The sequence below is a fragment of the Pongo abelii genome, chromosome 8 (assembly GCF_028885655.2).
Source record: "Pongo abelii isolate AG06213 chromosome 8, NHGRI_mPonAbe1-v2.0_pri, whole genome shotgun sequence".
Taxonomy (NCBI): Eukaryota; Metazoa; Chordata; class Mammalia; order Primates; family Hominidae; genus Pongo; species Pongo abelii.
In genome coordinates this window covers 34,581,025-34,604,738 of record NC_071993.2, presented here as the reverse complement: position 1 = coordinate 34,604,738, position 23,714 = coordinate 34,581,025, and the positions used below count along the sequence as shown (strand labels likewise).

Sequence of the window (23,714 nt, the reverse complement as noted above, 5' to 3'; positions counted from 1 at the left end):
GCCCCACCCTCAAGCCTGGAGGCCTACAGCCCTAAATGGGGACAGGCATTTCTGTTTTCACACCCAAAAAGTTGCTTTTTGGCCTGCCGTACCCCCATCCTGTTCCCATATAACCCTGAACCCCAGGCTCCAGAAGCTGATGAGCAGACAAGGAGACAAGCAGACAAACAGTGTGGCAGAGAAAGAGAGAAGAGAAGGAACTCCTAAATGCAGAGAGGAGTTTGGCTAGGGGTGGTTGCAGAGGAGTTTGACCAAGGGACAGCCAGGCTCCAGAGGAAGATCATCTTCCCATTCCATCCTCCCTTCCAGCTCCCCATCTATCCCATTAATAGCCACTTCCACCACTCAATAAAACCCCGCATTCATCCTTCAAGTCTGTGTGTGACCTGATTCTTCTGGGACACTGGACAAAATCTTGGGATAAAGAAAGCTGTCACAGTGGCCCTCTGCTTTTGCAGAAAGGCAGAGGGGTCACTGAGCTGGTTAACACTTAAGTCATCTGTGGATGGCAGAGCTAAAAGAGCATTGTAACACTGGGGTTGCAGGCACCCACCCCTAGACACTACTGTAGGGGTGGAGCCCAAAGTGCTCACCCCAGCTCCTGCACTCCCCCTCTCACAAGGGGTTTGGGCTCCTGGCAGCTGAACAGAGAGCTGGACCCCTGTCACATACCCTGTGAGGGGGGGCCAGGTAACTCTCTCGTCTCATTACCTGTATCCAGGGGTCAGATTCGGATCTCCTAAATCGTCATTATAATGTATCAGATATCAGAACATTTCATACTTAAGAAACTCAGAAACATGAGTTCTGAGAAGGACAACATACTCTTACTAACATCTTCTGTTTCCGCCCGGTAATTAGGGCCAAGAACAGCTACTGTATTCCTTAGAAGAGAAGACATCCTAAAGTGACTAATACAGCTCATGGTACAAATGGGAAGACAGAAGTTTCTTACCAGAGAAATATTTATTCAACTGACATTAACTGAGATGATCGGAAACTGCCTCTCATTTTAAGCCCCTTTGCAGGAAATAGACATGCTTCTTATTCCACCAAAGCCCACACAAAAGGAAAACAGTTGTAGCTCAAGGGCAACTTTGAAAACAAAGACCAAATATTGACCCAGTTGAAATTTGGCAGCTCCGTTTCTCTGAAGGGCTGTCTCTGGGTCATGGATTAGGTGCTGTGGCTTTCCTTCCCTTTGCACGGTTCTGGCCCTGGCAGCACTGGGCCATAGCCTCCAGGGTTGGTAATTTGTCACTCTCCAGGATAACTCTATTTCAGAGGGATTGTCAAGTGGCCAGGAAGGCAGCAGGGCCACCCGCTGTGACCTGATGTCCGAGCCTGAGAAGACCTGTCCCTCTTGGCCAGGCACTTCCCCTCCAGTCTCGGGGCTTTCAGACATCTTCAAAGAGACCCAGGATAAATGGTCCATATCTGGTTTTTCTCTAGTTCATATTGGCGCTGTACTCTGCTAAGCATGAGGTGGTTGTGTGAGAACTGGAGAAAGATGAGAACTGGGTATTACTTGGATAGAGTGGCATTTTGTTTAAAAAGTAAAGGAAAATTTTGTGCACATTGTCTAATCCAGTATTTCCAATTATTTTGTGTCTAATATTATTTGGCTTCATCATGTTTTTCATGGATCTCTTTTTCTGTAGGTGCTTTTTGAAACCTATAGATGTACACACACACACACACACACACACACACACATGCATGCACAAATTAAAATTAATTTTGTCCTGAGAAATCTGAGACTATTAAAAAGCTAGAGTGGAGCCAACGATATCTTTTTTTAGTTCGTGCTTCATCAAGAAGTTTCTGTTGTTTGATTTTTGAGGACCATTTTCTACCACAAAGTAAACATCAGGAGATGTTTTTCTCCTTTGTGATGATTTTAACGCCAAACCCACTTTGTGTGGTTCTCCTTAATTCAAACACTTGCATTCTATAGAGAATAAAATTTTAATCTGTGGGATCTTCCTGGTATCCAGGAATTTTGCTGGCAGTGACATATACTGTGGTGGGGAAAGTGATGAAGAGACACCCTCATAGCATGGTGCATGGACTGTGTGCTGGCTGAAACACAGGGTATAAGGACTTGGGTTGAGGAATCAAAGGGCTTACTTTGGCTTTTAGACAAAAGTACCATCTTCCAGGGGCAAGGAGAAAACGTGGTGATTATGGGATGATTTTTCAGAGTTGAAATCAAATTAAATGGTTTTTGGGAATGAGTCTTTTTGGCTTAAAAAGATTAAAAGGCATTTATTTTACTATAAAACACAAGTTTAATTCCCCCTTTGAGTTAATTACTGGCTGTATCCTTTACAAAATGGACTACACTGCAATGGTATGGCAAAGCAAGCTGGATTTCTGTCACTGGTGTGGTAAAGATGGTCCCCGTCCCCAATTGCAGACTAGCATAATGTTAAATGCTACTTAACCATGATCTAAGATGGGTTGATTTCATTGCTTTTAATCAGATGTCAGGAACCAGGAAAAAACATAAAAATAAAGTTTGCCAGAGGAAAAAAAATCTGCCAGTTACACTCAGTGAGGTGAAAATTGTCATCGTTTAAAGCCATCTTCACTTACATATCACATTTCCAAAAAGGCTACTTGGATTCTCATTCCCATTTTCCACAGGCCTCCAAAGACAGCTTTGAACCATTTTTTAATTGTTTGTTCTTACTCCCAGTCTTTGTCGTTTGCTTAAACCGCTTTCTGAAACTGATGATGCTAACACATGTTCACTTGTTCTGGTCTCTGCTTTCTTCCTGGATATAGTCTCCAACAATTTGCTTCTCCTCTATATTTCAGACATTTTTCTTCCAACTGTTCTTACATACTAGCCAATGCTTTTTAACTAAAGTGGCTTTAGAACGTTTCTTCTGCATTCAACAGATGGTATAGGACTATTGCCTTAGCTGTCTCTAACAACCTCCATGGTTGGGTGGGGGGAGATGCATTTGCCGAAGGAACAGGGGTAGAGGGAGGCAAAAGATTCTAGAGTCATGAAGAATGGTGTTGGGATCCTTGGGTGTGAGGGGAGAGGAGAAGGAGGTAAAATTGGAGAGAAAATGGATGGTTTAGTACTTATTTAGGCATTTTCTGTTTTAACCAACAGACTCACTCAAGATAGATGCCGACTAGAACTGGAGCCTTGGACTTGGAGATAGATCAAGGATCTGACCACTCTCTCTGCCCTCTTTGGATCAATGCAGTCTCTTTGTCATGATGTATTTCCTTGTTTTGTTCTATTCTACTTGGATACAAATTGACCGTTCTCTGTATGCCCAGTTTGGATCCCAAGAAAGCCACTTTGGTTAGCAATTTACTACTGACCCCGTTGGCCAGTGCTACACCTGGCACAAACCTGGGCCCTGGGTGGACTGCCTGTGGGACGCCTCTGTCTGTCCTAACAATGGCTGTTCCCAGGCAAAGCACAGCATGAGAGCTGTGCTACTGAGCAGGAGTGGAGGCTGGAAGGGAGCTGCACATAGGAGTTAGCTGTGATGGGCTCCATTGATACCTCAACCCTGTTCAGTTCTGTATGGATGCATGATGTATTCAACAAAACAAAGAACTGAGAGAACACAGGCCTTAGAGTATTTTAATCAAAGGAGCAAATGTTGGAAATATTGGCAATGAAAGAGGTGAAGAATCTGTTGAGGCATCTTTTGGAAGAGGTAAAGATAGTTGTTGGATGGACAGGTTGATATAGATCAAACTGGGGCTGAGTACTTAAGGCACGTTTTAGAGGTTAAGAAAGGAGATGTATTTGGAGCAAGAAAGGGGCTTGGAGACCAGGAGCAAAGGGATGTACATTTTTCTCTGCTTCTTTTTTGCAGTGCACATGGATAATTTGGTGTATGCCGAATTCTTTGCCATGAATTCCCACAAGAGCAGGTGATTTCTTCTTGCCTTACAACAGTCTTCCACAGAAATATTGGAGCGAGAATATTTTTCCCTCTCAGTATCTCAAGGGCTTGAGGCTGCATTCTCTGCAGGAGATTGAGGAAGGGATGGAAGAGATTTTCATGGGTGGACCATTTTAATCCTTTTCCTTGGTACTGAGACTTGAGTCATCTCCATGACCTTTTACCTGGTAGGTCTTTCTCCAGGTTGGAGCTGTGTTTCACACTGACTCCCTGACTTGATCCCAAATCAGAAAAAGTCTTTCCTAATGAAGAAGTACTAAAGCATTAACCAACCTGCCACAGGTAACTAGAGTCATTATTAGATACACAGTCAGTTTATTCATATATAAAACCCCTAGATCTTAATCTGAGTGCAACTTGAACTAGAAAAAAAAGGATTTGAGTTTGAAGATTATATGTCTTTTTGTCTCTGAAGAATATTCTGGGAATGATATTTGGGTAGAGAGAAGAAAAATATTTCATTAAAAATTTACTCTGCACATGAAAACTGAATTCCACATGAACAAAATATGATCTTTGCACAGTATATTATTTGCAGGCACTGACATTTTGGTTTCCTCAGAAACAGGTGAGCTTTGTTTTGTACTCTATAGAGCCATATGTGCAGGCGGATTCTTAATAGGTGTTCTTTGGTGAGGAGCTCTCACTAAATGTGTGACTGAATGCACTTACTTTCTCTATATTAAAATGCGGAGTTGTAATATGGGTAATTTTTACTCCCTCTCAATCAAGTGATAAGTTGCTTTGTATGTTCACAAGTACAATAATTTTCTGGGCATCTTAAGATGACTTGTGTGGGGTCTGGATTGAATCACTCAACGTGGGAATGTGGGGTAAGATTGGCACCCTTGAATAAATAATATACTTGCATTATTTTATTTTTCTATTTTGCATTAAAAAATCAGTACAGCTGTTATAAAACCTATTTTTGTCTTAAATGAAGCCAATTAAATTTTCAGCTAGGCCAATTCAATAGAAATGAGTTTGGAAAATATAATCAGCACAGAAAAAGGGAAGCTAAATGTGCATTCAGTCAAAAAAAAAAAAAAAAACTTAACATGTTTTTGTTGCTCTGCTGAGAGAGGCTATTGGGTAGGATATTCTTGGCATTTGTTCATTTAAAGATAAGGATAACTCCCTTCACGCAACCCTGAGAGCAGGATGCAGTGAGAATTTCATCAAAGGCTGTGTAATTCTGTAAACACGCTCTTGGGAGTTATAGAAATTCTTACCATCCTCATATAATTTTGCATGCAACCTTCATGGAAGAGCCCCCTAATTTGTGTTGGATGAATGATGTCTTTTTCTAATTAGGCAGATGCTTCCGTTTTAGCTGGGAACGAGAAGACAATGTCTAATTGAGCTCTTTTTTTTTTGTTGTTTTGGTTTTTGGACAGTGTTAGAATTAGCCTTGGAATTTAGTCTCCTGATTGACTCATGTTCTAATTAAAACCCAATTTGATTGATTCTGCTTGTGCCTTTCTATAGGAAACACAGAACGACGTCCCAGATTCGCAACATGTTGAAATTGCTGACTCCTTCTGATGCCCCTGATGTGTTCTGACATTCACAAGCGCTCCCCACAGGACCCCATCTGCACCAACATGTATGTTCTCTCAAGCTCCAACACGGACACATCATCCCACTTTACCTTTTATTATTTCTTTGTTGTAATATGTATTTAAATACAATTACCAAACAGGATCTTATGGAGTAAATACGGCGGTATTGATAGTTTCCATTATCTCAATTTACAGAAGACAGAAAAATCACTTCAGAATCTGAGTAAGCCTAAGCTGTCCTTTATTTTTTTCCTTTGCCTTTAGCTTTGAAGGCTTGGAAAGTCCTATTATCCTAAAAGTTAAATTGGCTTGTCTAATGCATACAGATGGCAAAGCCTTGTGTTAGGTACAGCTGTCATTTTCATCTTCAAAAGAAAGGAGGGAAAGTATCATCAGCTCACCTGCAGCATCTAACTTAGAAAGGTGAGCATTGTGCAGACAGTAAGAAAGTCTAGCTGATGCAGTCACATCTGCATAAAATAACAATTTTTTTTGGAAGAAAGAGTTTTCAGTGCCATCATCCCCTGACTTATTTCAAATACACTTTCAACTTTAGGAAAATAAAAGCATATTTGTATCTCTGCTAAAGATATCATTACTTGAAAGCTTTCATGTTGGAGTAAGGAAGGCGTGATGTTTGTAGAATCTCCTGGTTTGATTCTCATCCCAACTTTTTACATGAAATATACTGAGTTTGCATCCTCCGGCCCAAGATAAAATCAACCTCTCTCCTGAGGGCCCACCCATTTCTCTTAGAACATATCCAACCTTCCATTCTACCTCACGTTTATCTCTTTCTACCAAACTGTAAGCTTCTTACCTTGCCTTCTTATAGATTGTGAAATGTTTATTGAATAAATGCTTGGACTTTTATAAAGAGATAAAGCATTTCAGCAACATCTCCAAATAATGCATATGCCGTCCTATTTGATTTAGTATGTATGCAGTGAGGCCAGGTGTGGTGGCTCCTGTCTGTAATCCCAGCACTTTGGGAGGCAGAAGTGGGAGGATCACTTGAGGCCAGGAGTTCAAGATCAGCCTGGGCAACATAGGAAGACCCTGTCTCTACAAAATAATAATAATAATAATAAAAAATAAATAAATAATAAAAACTAGCTAGGCATGGTGCTGTGTGCCTGTGGTCTTAGCTACCCAGGCTAAGGAGGGAGGGATTCCTTCAGCCTGGGAATTTGAGGTTTTCATTCAGTGAGCTATGACTCTGCCACTGCACTCCAGTCTGGGTGACAGAGTAAGACTCTGTCTTGGGAAAAATAAAACAAAACATCAAAACATATGTATATATATATATGCAGTGAAGCTATCCACATGTGCCTGACTTCTTATTGTAAAGATCTAATAGATTCATAGCTTCAGATATAATCCAAGGTTGTGCATTTTTCATTAGATCATGCAAATGAGGTGAACAGAGAAATGATCACACTTCAGCTTACGGAGGGGAGAGATGCTCACTTAGCAAGCACCTCCACCAGCAGATTGCTGAACATTCTCTGAGTTTATTTTACAGTGTGCGTAGGCCCACTTTGCTGGAGAAAGGCAACTGAGAAGAGCTTTGCCAGAAATCTGGAATAAGGCTTGCATTGATGCCATAGAGGGAACTTTCTTTTAGAGCATCGTGCAGATCTGTTTTGGCTATTTTTCAAGCCTACATTTATGCCTGGGTCAGTGACAGGAAAAAAAAATCTGTTATTAATTACTACAATTTGAAAAGAAGCTAAAATTGATCTCTCGCAATCTGGCTTGGCAGGAGAAAGACATTTACTACTCAAAATTTTGGAACTTGCCTTAGCACCAACATTATCTGCTGACCGTAGTGGGAAGTCTTTTTTGTAGAAAAACATTCAGTTCTATGCAATTACTATGTGATAGAAAAGATAGTGTAAAAAGATTTTTTTAAAATCTGTAAACAGAATCCTGTTTTACTGTGTTTAATAAATGTTTCTCTGTAAAAGAGTCAAGTCCTATGGTATAGTAACAATTCACTTGCCTGTAAACTTGGATCGCCAAATATCAATTTTACCATGAAGTGACATGCTCCTGTATAAGAAGATAAATAGCTGTTTGGTTACAGACAGCAGAATTAAGTAATTTCAGGAAATGAATTACCATATTGACCTTGTGTAGACCTGGCATGACAGCTTGCCAAGATGGGCCATTGCCAAGTTCCTGTCTCATTTATGTGATGTAAACCCCACCTTTTCTTCTGATTTATGGTCAACTTGCTTTGATAAAACAGACTGTTTGAATTATATTTAATTGAATGTTCATTTCTTCTACTTTAAGTGTGGGTAACTCCAAAAATCCAATAGTCTGCTGGAGGGTGAAGCCTAAAGGATATTCATTCTCGAACATGGACATAGGCTCAAATAAACAGTAATGTACCATGTGGGAGGTTGGAATGATGGTCTCTGGGTTCCCTTCCTGCCCTACGGTGCTGATCCTATATATTTCAGAAGAAATGGAAAATTCATCCATACCTAGGTCTTGTCCTAGACATTCACAGGAGCCCAGCATCTGCTGATCACTCTTAGAGCCACCATCATCCTATCTGTGTGGGCAGGGAGGTGGAAATGCTTCATGGGAGCACAGATACTTGAATCTGCTTGTAAAGCTGTTGCTGTCTAAGTTGCCAGACAGACAAGCATGAGCAGAAACCTCCCTAAGATAACACTATGCTCTTCTCAGAATCCTGTCTGCCCCTGAACTCTGTCTACATTTTGTTTAAACCTTCATTATAGCATTTCCCATAACTTGCTTTGGATTAGAGTTATCTTTGTAGATATCTCTCTACCTTTCCTTTCCATGAGCCTTTGCACTTTCATAGGGTGGGAGCCAGGTCTCACTCTTCTCTTCATTCCTTAGAGATTCTAGGACAGTGTTTCACGTGGAGCAGGCACTCTGTAAATGCTGAACAGGTTTTCATTTTGCTAATACTTCCTTAATTTTTTTCCCAAAGCTTTCTAAAACATTGTTGGAAATGTATAATATTGTCATTATTATTGCATTTCTAAAAAGATAACATGTCAGGAACACAAGCTGATTTAATATTTCTCAGTAAATATTTATTTCCTATTTCAACTGCATAGTAGGGCATGAAGTCAAGAACCATGTTCTTCTGGCTTCTGAATTCTCCAGCATGTTGCATGGTTTCTGGCACATGGTGGCCCCTCCAGACACATTGGTTGAATAGATAAAAGAATTAAGATGTGCTATGTGCCAGGCATTGTACCAGGAATACATAAAATGGGTCCTGCTCTAAAGGAATTTACCAGGTGATGACAAGGGTGTCAATATCTGGGGTTTGTTTAGAGCATTACCTTATATTTGTGTAGTGCTTCTATTAAAAGGTGCTTTCAGTTACATAATTTCATTTAATCTCACAATCCAGTGGGGTGGTTAGTGCAGTAATTTATTCTTCTTGTTAAAAGTTTTAGCTTCTTTTCCTCTTTTCCTTAAATACAGATGTTTTCCTTATTGTTTCCAAGTATCTTTTTTCAATTTTTAAAAAATGTATTTATAATTTATTTTGTCAGTACATAGTAGGTGCATATATTTATGGGTTCATGAGATGTTTGGATACAGGCATGCAATGTGAAATAAGCACATCATGGGGTATCCATCCCCTCAAGCATTTATCCTTTACATTACAAATAATCCAATTACACTCTTTTAATTATTTTAAAACATACAATTATTATATTTCCAAGTATTTTTATTATAAAAGCCTGAGGAATAGAAAAAAGGCAAGACTTATACCTATATATCTGTGTGTATGTATAATGTATATACACACACACATACACTTTCTCTATTTTACCTTCAGGCCTTTGTTCTGATGCCAGTTTTGTTTTTAATATAAATATCTATCATACCCACAGAATTCCAGTCTTTGTCAGAGGCTTTGGTGAACATAAAATCAAATAAGGAAGTTTCTGTTCTCAATCTTACAATTAAATAAGGGAGTTAAAATTGAACCTCTAATTACAATAGAAACCTGGGGTCCAATGACATTGGAGAAGAAACAAGCACTTTTTATAGAAACTAAATGGCTATAAAGTAAGACAGGGTGAAAACTAGGGAAATCTAGTCTTGAAGGCCAAGAAAGCAGAGTTTCAAGTATCAAGAATATTAAGGTCAATCCTTCCCTCACACCATATACAAAATTTAGCTCATAATGGATTATTGCCTTAAATGTAAGAGCAATGTAATTTGAGGTCATGAAAATTTCCCCTTACTTTTTTTTATGAGAGTGTTATTGTTTTATAACTATAACACTTATGAGGGTGTTATAACTATAACTAAAACTATAGTTTTATAAATATAACATTTTTATAAGAAAAAGTAGAGGAAAATCTTCATAACCTCAGATTAGACGGTGTTTTTTAGATATAATACCATGGCACAAATAATAAAAGAGAAAATAGGTAAATTAGACTAATCAAAATCAAACATTTTTGTTCTTAAAAGGACACCATTGAGAAAGTGAAACTAGAACCCATAGAATAGGAGGAAAAATTTGCAAATTATTTATTTGACTATAAACTACATAAAAAATACATAAATGATCTCATAAATTAATTAAAAAAGATTTAAAAAGTTGTTCAACATCATTAGTCATTGGGAAAATGAAAATTAAAACCACTATGAGATACTATGTTATTCTCACCTGGCTATAATAAAAAAGACAGATAATAACAAGTATTGATTAGGATGTGGAGAAATTGGAAACCTCATATGCTGCTGGTCAGAACATGTAATGGTGCAACCCCTTTGGAAAATAGTCTAGCAGTTCTTTAAAAAGTTTGAGTATCAAGTTACCATGTGACCCAGCAATTTCACTACTAGGTATATACTCAACATAAAATAAAACATATGTCCACAGAAAAATCTCTGTGACAAATGTTCACAGCAGCATTATTCATAATAGCCAAAAGGTGGAAATAATCCAAATATTGATCAATTGATGAATAGATAAATAATATGTGGTATACTCATACAACAGAATGTTATTTGTCTATGAAAAAGAATGAAGTGGTGAGCCTTAGCACAATATGGATGAACCTTGAAAACATTGTGCTAAGTAAAAAGTAGTCACAGAAAACACACATATTGTATGATTTATTATTCTATTTACATGAAACATGAATAGGTGAAACTGTACCAACAGAAAGTAGATTCATAATTGCTTAGGGCTGGGGAGGGGTATGAAGAGAATGAGGGTGAATGTTAAAGAGTTTAGGCTTTTTTGGGGAGTGATGAAAATGTTCTAAAATTGACTGTGGTGATGATTGCATAACTCTGAGTATACTAAAACAAACACTGAATTGGGCACTTTAAATGGATTAATTTATGGTATGTAAATTGTATCTCAATAAAGCTGTTTCCCAAAACAAAAACAAAAACCCCAACCCAACAAAAGAAAGTATATCCATGTCTACGGAATAGTCAATGCAATGAAGACTGAAGTTTATCCATTGAGCTGAGCAACAAAATGATCACTTGGTAATCTTGGAGAGCAGTTTTGGGGAGAAAGGTGGGACTTGAGACATTGATGAATGAAAAAGAGGTTAAAAACTGGGACCACATGTTGGTAATTATTTTAGGTAGCTTGGCTCTGGAAGGAAAAGCAAAGACTGGCAGCTGGAATGGACATGAGGCAAACACATCCTTTTTGAGATGACAGCAATTGAGTGGTTCTGATGCTGACGAAAAAGATTGAAGCTGCAACGGTTGGTAGTGATTGACAGAGGAGCATCCTGGGGAATGGGACATGAGGGCCTCAAAAATAAGGGATACATTTGAGACAGAAGAAGGACTCTGCTTATGATCAGTCAGCAAGGAAGCGGGAAGGAGAATATTGATAAATAGAAGGGTGTGGGTTTTTTTTTTTTCTGAAATAATTAGGAATTGGAACATCTCGGAATGTGAGCAGGGAGCACTGGGCTCAGCTGAGACTGGAAATCATGACTCAATACCAGTGTGTGTGGCTGGGTCCATCTCTTCAGCAGCCCAAAAGTAGAATCAGAGAACTCTGGTGTTTGGGTAGTGCAAGGGTGATGTTTCACAGAACAGGTGGGAAGGAGGTCGAGAGAAAACCAAAGGAGCATGGAGAATGCAGAGTGTACTGCTTGAAGGGGGAAAACGTGAAGAAGGAAAGGAATTGGTTAGGGAGTAAAAGGGAGTGATTAAGGGACTGGTGGTAGAAATAAGTTTAAAGAATGGTGTATGGGGTGTAAGAATGTAGGAGAACCATAATAATAATTCACTTAGCAAATAGGATACCGGATTTTAAGGTTTATAAGACAGAAAAATTCTGATTAGTAAGAACCAGAGCGATTTTAGAAGTAGGTTGCTACATAGAAAGGCGTATCACTGGAATTCCCAAAATCAGACATCCATAGACCAGGTTAGCAGATGTATCTTGCATTAGGACAATTATCCCATCCAGGAACACTGAGTAAAAGTAGGGTGGAGAGAAATGTGTTCACTCAGGTGCCAGAATGCTCCATGAATGTGTGGGAATCACTGAAAAAATTAGCAGGTAGCAAAGACTAGAAAGGACAGAGTAGTCCTGTTGTTTATGCCATCTATCTATTTAATTTATTCTCCTAATATTACAAATGTTTTCCTTGGCTGGGCATGGTGCTCATACCTGTAATCCCAGCACTTTGGAAGGCTGAGGTGGGTGGATCACTTGAGGTCAGGAGTTCAAGATCAGCCTGGCCAATGTGGTAAAACCCCATCTCTACTAAAAATACAAAAATTAGCCAGGTGTGGTGGCAGGCGCCTGCAATCCCAGCTACTAGGGAGGCTGAGGCAGGAAAATTGCTTCAACCCAGGAGGTGGAGGTTGCAATGAGCCAGGATTGTGCCACTGTTCTCCAGCCTGGGAGACAAGAGAGAAACTCCATCTCCAAAATAATAATAATAATAATAATAATAAAACAAATGTTTTCGTTAATATCTATTTTATAAACATTACTTTTATAACTGATAGTTATATATATGTTTGCAACATAATGGGTGTACCCTCTGTCACATTTAAATTGTTTCCAATTTTTTACTGTTAAATGTAATTTTGTCTCATTTATAATTGCACGCGTATTTGCAAACAAATTTGAAGGCACTTCTTGAATTCAAATAATAGCTTTGCTTTTTATTTAACAACTGATCAAATTGAGTCTAATTATTTTGTGACTGGTTAAATTAATTTAATTTCAAGCATTCAAGAATTAGAATCTGTCCTGGTTACAGATTCTCAGTCCACTAAGAGAAAGTAGTACAGAGATATATCTGAGTGACATGTCCTCAGTACTTCAGAAGGAGCAATTAGGTATTTTTCTTATTTCCAAATTGACAATAAAGGTTTTTTTTTTTTTTTTCACTGAAGTCCAGGAAATCTGCCAGATCTGGTCAGTGAGGTAATCCAAGCTGTAAATTAGAACTTCAGGCAAAAATATGCCTGAGTATGTAATAGCTATTGGGAGTAATGTGTGATTAATGATTATGTATTGATGACAAATATTAGGAGTAAATTTTTAAGTTCATTATTGAAAAAACTCAGATTTGGTTTTGGTGTCCCTAAGAGGTGTGTGAGTCCAGAAATCTTAGCAAATCAATGAAAACCCAGGTTTCAAGGTGGAAGCAGAAAGTAGTGAGAGAAGGAGAAATTTATGTGAGAAGATAAACTGCTGAGATTATCAGGAAGAAATCCTCAACTGGACATCAGAGAAGGAGGTCCTTTGTGGCTTCATATTGCAGGAAAAGAGAGAGAATCAGCAGAAGGTTGACATGCTCTGGTAGTAAAAAAGGATACAATTATGTAAAAAAAGACCCAACCTGTACTGCTAACCTGCTATGTGCCAGGCATATTAATAGATTGTTTTATCCCCATAATGACTATGTATGTGTGTGTATTCTCATCAGTTAGGATTAGGTTTGACTGCCTATAAGGGAAAACTCAACACAATACTGGCTTCACTACACAGGGTTTATTCTGTCAGCTAAAGCAGTGTGAATGAGTCAGTCCCAGGCAGATGTGACCGTTCCATGCTATCACAAGGGTCTCAGGCGCCAGCTTTTCTTTACTGATATTTTCAGAGTATGGCTTCATTTCAAGATCCCAAAATGACTGCTGGAGCTCCAGCCATTACATCTGCATTCCAAGCATCAGGAAGGAGATGTATTAAGCCATTCTCACATTGGTATAAAGAAATACCTGAGACTGGGTAATGTAAAAGAAAATAGGTTGGCTCATGGTTCTGTAGGCTGTATAGGAAGCATGGTGGCACCTGCTTCTGGGGGTGCCTCAGGGAACTTTTACTCATGATGGAAGGCAAAGTGGGAGCAGGAAATTCATATGGAGAAAGCAGGAGCAAGAGAGAGTGAGGGGGGAGGTGCCACACACTTTGAAATGACCAGATCTTATGAGAGCTCACTCACTAATCGAGAGGGCAGTACCAAGGGGGTTGGTGCTACACCATTCATGAGAAAACCGCCCCATGATCCAATCACCTCCCACCAGGCCCCACTTCCAACACTGGGGATTCCACTTTGACATGAGATTTGGTGGGGACACCATGGTTTGACAGGTCCAAACCATGTCAGGAGGGAGTACAAAAGGGGTTTTCTCTAACTATCCCTGCTTTTAAGTCTCTCTAGAAGTTCCATCACAATTTTTCCTGACATCTTATGATTAAGTTCTGATACAGAAGGCCACATCTAGTTGCAAGGGAAACAAACTTTGTCATAAATTGACTAGGTACAGTACCTTCCTATATGGTAGTAAGGAAGAAGGGCAGAACTAATTTTGGGTAGTTACCATTCTGTACACAATAGTCTTACTTTCAATTTCGTATTTGTAGATGGTAGGGCTTAATACATTAGCTCAGGGCACATGGGTATTAAGCGGACGTATCAGGATTAGAACACAAGCCTGTAAGACTTTAGAGCCAAGTCTCTGTTCTTTTTTTTTTTTTTTTTGAGACAGAGTCTCACTCTTTCACCCAGGTTGGAGGGCAGTGGTGCGATCACAGCTCACTGCAGCCTCTGCCTCCTGGGTTCAAGTGAATCTCATGCCTCAGCCTCCCAAGTAGCTGAGACTACAGATGTGAGCCACCACACCCAGCTAATTTTTGTATTTTTACTAGAGATGGGTTTTTGCCATGTTGCCCAGGCTGGTCTTGAACTCCTGACCTCAGGTGATCCTTCCACCTCGGCCTCCCAAACTGCTGAGATTATAGGTGTGAGCCACTGCACCTGGCCCAAGTCTCTGTTCTTCATGAGGCATTGACTCTCAACAGAGGATGGTCTTCCTAGACTGGGCAGATGACAGGTCCATGAAATGAAAGTCAGATTTCGAAAGGTTATGCCTTGGAGCCAACAGATCATTATCTGGTTTTTATCTCCTCAAATAGATAAAGTTAGATTCTGGCCTGCATACCATTTTTCATCTTCAAAATAGTCTTGCTTTTTAGTCTTTGCACAATTCCATTTCTAGGAATTTCATGTATAGAAATAATTAAAACTGGGTGCAAAGATTTATGGACTAGGATGTTCACTGAATCCTTATTTATAACAGTAGAAAATTGAAAATAACCAAAATGCCCAACAAAGGAAATTGGTTAAATTACAGAATACTAGAACATCCATATGGTGGAACACATTGCAACCATTAGAAATCATGTTCTTCAAGAATATTTAAGGGCACGTATGACAAAGCTAATCAGTTATGTTTAAAAAGATTAAAAATAGTAATCACTGTGATCCCAATTTTATAATTTACATATGTAAAAGAACACATAGAAACCAGGAAGAATAAGCAGCAAAAAGTTAACAGCAGTTCTCTTATAGATGATGGGATTATTAATTATTGTATTTTTTATTTATGCTTTTCTGAATTTTCCAAATTTCTATAATGAATATGCATTACTTTTGTAATCACAAAGAGCTCACAAGTGTCATTGGAAAATACGCTTTCTCCTTAGGAAAGCAGTCTTTGTTATTCTCAAGATGACTGGCGTGGATGTTCAGCACCATCAAAGAGCTAGCATGACGAAGGCTACAGCAGATTGACTTCAATAAATATTTATCGAGTGCGGGTTGTGTAAAAGCCACTGTTCTGGGAATTGGGGGAGTGACTTGGGTGAAGGGTGTGAACTACGAAGATGAGTAAGTCATGGTTCCTGTCTCCAGTGAGGTCTTTCTCTAAGAAGGGCTGTTCTTGGAAGGTGATAGACATAGGAAAGGACTTCAGGCCCTTGAGGGGTCACAACCATGGCTGAAAGGCTATGCACTCAGGCCGTGTTTAGGAATGCAGTAAAAGTGTAATCCAGTTATCAACAGTGCACATTTCCCATGTGCCTGGATGTGAGGTATGGGGCATGCAGATTGAGCTCAACTTGGGCTGTTCATCAGTAGGGCTACCCACCTGCTCTCCCTATGGGGGTCGTGGATTTTGATAGTGAGAATCAACCCCCACAAATAAGGGAGCCACCTTAACTGCAGACAGCAATGAACAAAGGATGGAACCCACGAATGCAATGAGAATTGCATGTAGTTTCCATATGGTTAAAATGTCATCTATGCAACAAATGAATTTATCTGCGTTCCAATCCTGGTACCACCATTTATCAGGATTTTGGCAAAAGAAAGAAAGGAAGAAAGAAATAAAGGAAGGAAGGAAGGAAGGGAGAAAGAAAGAAAGAAAGAAAGAAAGAAAGAAAGAAAGAAAGAAAGAAAGATTGATTCAATTTCTTCTTAGTTGGAATTGGTGAGAATGCTGAGTTTAGTTTGGGTAGGAGAACAGGTTCTGTTAGAATCTGGGCCGTATTTCTCCTTCTATGAGACCACCTCTTTGTTCTTCTGTGGGTCTTGCGCAATTCTGCCCTCGGCCCTGGCATGTGTCCTTTGAGTCCATAGAGCCAGGCCCTGAAAAGCAGCTGGGGGAAATCCTTATCTTCCACTTCTGCTCTTGCTCCTAGTTCACACTAAGGACCGAATTTGCAAAAAGACACTCAGGGAGGCTTTGTTTCCCTGTGCACTCTGTATGTCCCTGCCATCAGTGACTATGGCCTAGGAACAACTTCCTTATTTGCTAGGTCCTGCGGCTTTCACATTCTCTGTGAGCATTCTCTAGGTATTTGCCCACAACTTCTGTGGTTTTACATTATCCTTCGGTATAGGGGAGATTTAAAACACCTCTGAGTGGATGAATAAATCTCTTACTGGGTCAGAGTGGAAAGGTATCAACCAATGGAGAGAGGCATCATGCATCCTGCCTGGCTGTAGCAGTGGGACCTAGAGACAAGTGGTGAAAACAGAGTGGTGGGGTGAATGGTTAACCTTATTGCTTCCAACATCAAGGGGATGACACATTGACACACATTTCCTTTTCAAGATCTTTTTTTATGTGATCTGGTTTCAGGAAACAGTACACCTGGTCTAGCACACCTGTTTTTTAAAATTATTCTTTAAAACAATTTAGTCAACTCAGTCCCCTGTTCAATACCTTTTTCCTCTAAAAATAAATCGATCACCCTTTGAACCCTTTCCTTCCATCCTTTCTTCCAGGAAATTAGACCATCTGTTTTCTTGGCATGGAGCAGCTATCCTTGAGTTCTCTTTTGCAGCAGATGAGCAGGTTCTAACTTCTCTTGAAGTTCAGGAAAGGTGCAGGCATTTACAGGAGGCCAAGGGGCAAGGAGGCAATATGGTGAGAATTGAGGTGCCAGTGTAATTCTTGCCCCTGTGAGAATGCTCAGTATATGGCTCTCATTTATTGCATCTCAGAGCTTTGTGTCTACATTCATGCGCAGCTGGGGCAGGGCGCCATCTTTACAGGATGTTCATTTGCAGCAAATATTGCCAAGCAACTGGTCATTTAAATGAGTGTCCTGGTTATCATCATATAGTGTTTCATTTATTATATCTATTACATGGTCCACATTAGGATGCACTACTGTAACGAAATAAACACTGATGCTCTGTTCCAGTCAAGTTAAAGGCAAAGCTTTTTGTTGTTATTTTAGTAAAACTCTGCTTTTTTTCTTTCTTTCTTTTTTCTTTTTTTTAGATGGAATCTTGCTCTGTAGCCTAGACTGTAGTGCAGTGGTGTAATCTCTGCTCACTGCAACCTCCTCCTCCCAAGTTTAAGTGATTCCCCTGCCTCAGCTGGGACTATGGATGTGTGCCACCATGCTCAACTAATTTTTTGTATTTTTAGTAAAGACAGGTTTCACCATGTTGTCCAGGCTGCTCTTGAACCCCTGACCTCAGGTGCTCCACCTGCCTCGGCCTCCCCAAGTGTTGGGATTACAGGCATGAGCCACCGCATCCGGCCAAACTCTGCTTTTAAACAGTACTATTGAACAACTGACATTCAATGAAAAAAATATTTTATTGTTTTGTGGTTGAAATGTACTCTTTTCTTATGTTAAAGTGAAATCTTGTTGTAAGGATTTCTTTGGATTCTAAATGATGGGCAGGAACGGTTTGGACTTTGAAGCCTGTTAGACCTGTCTTACTCTTTCTTCCAGTTCTCAGGAGCTGTGGGGTCTTGGACAAGTGGAATCAACTTCACGTCTCAGCTTCTTCCTATGTAAAGTAAGTTTTCATCATTTCATTTCTTCTCCCATGAGCTGGGGCTGTGCTCTACCAATCTGTGTTTCAGGTGAGAAGTATCCCAGGGCTTCTCCCCATCCTCAGCTTCATGAGGCGCCTTGGCTCTGCCCAGGTAATCACACCAAGCACTGCAACTCCATGCCTCAGGCTCCAGGCAGCCACTCAGGTGGTATATCATCCTCCTATCAACCTCCTAAAAATTAACTGGATACTGATTATGGCTGGGAGGTGGGTTAGCCTTTATTTGAACAGGTAAAATGTAGTCTTGATAGCTCAGGGATTAAAAAACACATATATATGGGCTCTCTATAGATGTTAAATAAACATCTGATCACGATCATTTTGTGTTTTCTTTTACCCTTGGGTAAAGGATAAAGAACATTCAAGTTTCTTCAAATGTGTCCAAAATCAGAAGAGGGGAGGAAATGGGAAAGGGGATCCTTGGAGGAAATGTTCTGAGTTGGTTTTGGTGGAAAAGCCAACACATGGAAGCCCAGAGCACCATGTGGCTCCAATCAGAGCATGGTGGCTGTGAGCACGTCGTTTTTGAAGCCGAATTGCATTTCTGTGTGTGCGGGTACATTTGGCATGATACTGTTCCAAAGCATTTGTTTAAGACATTTCAAACATAGTAATTTAATGAGTGGCAATAAAAATATCTTTATTCAAGCAATGGCTCTGTTTATTGGTATAGCTTATATATGTATTCATAGTTTGTGGCTTTGTGGATGTGAAACAATTTGAGTTCTGAGTATTATTGCAGAACCATGCACCATGAAGAAGTCACTGTGAAAAATAGATTGGGGCTGCTGTTATAACACTGCTACAGATGGTTAATGCCTTAGGAAGCACACTCCTCTGTGCATTAAGGTTACATTTTTGAGGCACTGGGGTGCCAGTCCAGACAACGCACCTGTAGCCTTCCTCATCAGGCAAAGGTGGAGGTGCGTATTTTGCTCCTAACACATCCATTCAACTTATGCTACACTTGGTAATGTGAACTGATTGCTTTAATGTGTGATTTAGAAAAAGTTAAATGAAGGAGGATAATGTATTTTTATTTAATCTTGAAAGAGTAGGTTGAATTTGGGAGGAATTGTCATATATAGACAAGGAGGTCACTGGAACTAGGCCATCACTAAGAAGAATAATATCAGTTATTCCCACCTATGCAATCTTCGCTAGGCCCTAGCCTTATATCAGGTGGCCAGACAGTGCCAGAGGCATAGATCAGTGGGTAAAATGGAGGAAAAATCACTTAATCCTTAGTGTTCTTTTTTTTTTTTCCAGAGGTAAGATCTTGCTCTGTCTCCTAGACTGGAGAGCAATGGCGTGATCTCAGCTCACCGCAGCCTTAAAATCCTGGGCTGAAGTAATCCTCCCACATCAGCCTCCCGGCCTCCCAAGTAGCTGGAATAACAGGTGTGCACCACCACACCTGGCTAATTAAAAAACAACTATTTTGTGGAGAGGAGGTCTCGCTATATTGCCCAGGCTGGTCTTGACCTCTTTGGCCTCAAGTGCTCCTCCCATCTCAGCCTCCCAAAGTGCTGGGATTATGGCCTCCACACTTGGCCTTAATCCTTAGTTTTAAACTCAGTCCAATTTTTTGGAGTTATCCAGATACAGATGAGGCAATTCATTAGAGATTTTTCTAGGCATCTTTTGAGTAGCTCATATGATCACAGTGGGAAGCCGGGGCTGGATTTGCCTGGTGGCCTGACTTTACAGAATTTACAGAACTGAGAATTGTTTCTTCTTACCCTTGGGGTGAGCCCTTAGGGACCCTGAGTGTAGAATTTGTTCAGTCCTGAGGATGGGGAGAATCTCTGGCCCTAGCTGGGCAAAGTAGATTCCCTCTCTCAGGACTCTGGGACTGAGACTAGGGAAATTAGATGAGTAGTTCTTTCTTACAACCAAAGAGAAGAACAATGGTGGAACAGGTGAGCAGCATTGTCCAATTTTTGTCTCACAAAATATGAAGCCTAAAAGATACTAAAGAGGACAGAAAAGTGGGGGTAAAGACGGGTATACCTCATTTTACTGCACTTTATTTCACGAATTGAAAGTTTGTGGCCATCCTGTCTGGAGCACATCTGTCAGTGCCATTTTTTCCAATAACATGTGCTCACTTCATGTCTCCGGGTCACAGTTTGGTAATTCTTTCAAACATTTTCATTATCATTATATCTGTGATGGTGATCTGTGATCAGTGAGCTTAGATGTTACTATTATAATTGTTTTGGGGTGCCAGTCAACTTAATTGATAAATTGTGCATGTGTTCTTTTTTTTCTGAGACAGAGTCTCACTCTGTCACCCAGGCTGGAGTGCAACAACGTGATCTCAGCTCACTGGAGCCTCCGCCTCCCAGGGTCAAGCGATTATCTTGCCTCCGCCTCGTGAGTAGCTGGGATTATAGGCACAAGCACCACGCCTGGCTAATCTTTGTAGTTTTAGTAGAGATGGGGTTCCACCATGTTGGCCAGGCTGGTCTGGAACTTCTGACCTCAAGTGATCTGTCCGCCTTGGCCTCCAAAGTGCTGGGATTACAGGCTTGAGCCACCGTACCCCACTGAATTTTGCATGTGTTCTGACTGCTCCACTGACGGGCCAATCTTCTTTCTCTCTCCCTCTTTTCTCTTTGGAGAATAGGTCTCTCTATTCCCAGGGTCACAACAGTATTGAAATTAGACCAATTAATAACCCCCAGTGTTCGAGTGAAAGGAAGAGTCACACATCCCTTGCTTAAAATCAAAAGCTGGAAATGATTAAGCTGGTGAGGAAGCCATTTGGAAAGGAAAGACAGGACAACATTGGCCTCTTGGGCCAAACAGTTAGTCAAGTTGTGAAGGCAAAAGAAAAGTTCCTTGAAGGAAATCAAAAGTGCTACTCCAGGCCAGACACAGTGGCTCATGCCTGTAATCCCAGGACTTTGGGAGGCCCAGGCAGGTGGATCACGAGATCAGGAGATCAAGACCATCCTGGCAAACATGGTGAAACCCTGTCTCTACCAAAAATACAAAAAACTAGCCAGGCGTGGTGGTGGGTGCCTGTAGTCCCAGCTACTCGGGAGGCTGAGGCAGGAGAATGGCGTGAACCCAGGAGGTGGAGCTTGCAGTGAGCCGAGGTCAAGCCACTGCACTCCAGCCTGGGAGACAGAGCTAGACTCCATATCAAAAAAAAAGAAAAAAAAAGTGCTACTCCAGTGAACAGTGATAAGAAAGTGAAACAGCCTTTTTGCTAATATCAAATCAGCCACACCACATTTCCTTAAGCCAATGCCTAACCTGGAGTAAGCTCCTAACTCTCTTCAATTTTATGAAGACTGAGAGAGGTGAGGAAGCTGCAGAAGGAAAACTGGAAGCTAGCAGAAGTTGGATCTTGATGTTCAAGGAAAGAAGCCATCTTTCTTTAACATAAAAGTGCAAAGTGAAGCAGCAAGTGCTGATGGAGAAGCTGCAGCAAGTTACCCAAATCTAGCTAAGATCACTGATGAAGGTGGCTACACGGAGCAGAAGATTTTCAGTGTAGATGAAACAGCTTTCTGTTGGAAGAAAATGCCATCCAGGACTTTCATAGCTAGAGAGAAGTCAATGCCTGGCTTCAAAGCTTCAAAGGACAGGCTGACTCCCTTATTAGGGGTTAATGCAGCTGATGACTTTAAGTTGAAGCCAATGCTCACTTACTATTTCAAAAATCTTAGGGTCCTTAAGAGTTATGCTAAATCGACTTTGCCTGTGCTCTAGAAATGGAATAACAAAATCTGGATGAAAGCACATCTGTTTACAGCATGGCTTACTGAACATTTTAAGCCCACTGTTGATACAAAAAGATTCCTATTTCTCAGAAAAAAAAAAGATTCCTTTCAAAATATCCCTGCTTATAGACAGTACGCCTGGTCACCTAAGAGCTCTGATGAAGAGGGAGATTAATGTTATTTTCATGCCTGTCAACACAACATGCATTCTGCAGCCCATGGATCAAGGAAATTTCAACATTCAAGTCTTGCTATTTAAGAAACACATTTAGGCCGGGCACGGTGGCTCATGCCTGTAATCTCAGCACTTTGGGAGGCGGAGGCAGGTGGATCACGAGGTCAGGAGATCCAGACCATCCTGGCTAACATGGTGAAACCCCGTCTCTACTAAAAATACAAAATATTAGCCGGGCGTGGTGGCGGGCGCCTGTAGTCCCAGCTACTTGGGAGGCTGAGGCAGAAGAATGGCGTGAACCTGGGAGACGGAGCTTACAGTGAGCGACACTGCACTCCAGCCTGGGCGACAGACCGAGACTCCGTCTCAAAAAAAAAAAAAACACATTTTGTGAGGCTATAGTTACCATAGGGAATGGTTCCTCTGATGGATTTAGGCAAAGTAAATGGAAAAGTTTCTGGAAACAATTCGCCATTCTAGATGCCATTAAGAACATTTGTAATTCGTGGGAGGAAGTCAAAATATCCACACTAACAGGAGTTTGGAAGAAGTTGATTCCAGCCCTCACGGATGACTTTGAGGAGTTCAATACTTCGGTAGAGGAAGTACCTGCAGATGTGGTAGAAATAGTAAGAGAACTGGAAGTAGAAGCGGAGCCTGAAGATGGGACTGAATTGCCTCCATCTTATGAGAAAACTTGAATGGATGAGGAGTTGCTTCTTATGGATAAGTAAAGAAATTGCTTTCTTGATATAGAACCTACTCCTGGTGAAAATGCTGTGTACATTGTTGAAATGACAACAAAAGATTTAGAATATTCCATAAAATTAGCAGCAGGGTTTGAGAGGACTGACTGCAATTGTGAAAGCAGTTCTACAGTGGGCGAAATGCTGTCAAACAGCATTGCTTACTGTAGAGAAATCTTTTGTGAAAGGAAGAGCCAGTGGATGCAGCCAACTTCATTATTGTCTTATTTTAAGAAATTGCCACAGCCACTCCAGCCTTCAGCAACCACCACCCTGATCAGTCAGCAGCCATCAACATAGAGGCTCAGATGATCATTGGCATACTTTTAGCAATAAAATTTTTGAAATTATGGTATATAAATTGTTTATTAGACATAATGCTATTGCACACTTAATAGACTATAGTATAATGGAAACATAACTTTTAAATGCACTGGGAAACCAAAAAATGTGTGTAACTTGTGTTATTGCTGTGTTCACTTTATCATGGTGATCTGGAACTGAAACTACAATAGCTCTGTGGTATACTTGTATGTTCAAATAAATTTGGCAAATGGTGTATATTAGATTCTTTTTTGGATATTCCGGACAAACAGATGAAGGATTCTGACAGAGCAAATGTATTGAAGAAATCGGTTTTGCCTTGATCAAGTTGGTGTTTCCCAAACTCATTTGGCCCTGGAATCCTTTGTTTGTGTAACTCTGTTAGATGGGTATAAAATGTTCTTTGAAAGTACTGCACTTTAATGTTCTACTTAAAGCCAGGAATAAGACAAGAATATTTGCTATCATCTCTAGAACTTACTGCTAATGCAGTAAGGTGGCAAAAGAAGTTGATGGATGAAGGTAGAGCCCCTGGAAAAGAGAAATTAAGTGGCCGGGCGCGGTGGC

The 23,714-nt window shown here is 40.4% G+C and overlaps 1 pseudogene; it reads left to right on the top strand.

The window, feature by feature from the left end:
* Positions 1–23,123, top strand: part of LOC134761981 (tigger transposable element-derived protein 1-like) — a 54,810-nt pseudogene extending 31,687 nt beyond the window's left edge.
* Positions 23,124–23,714: the final 591 nt, after the last annotated feature.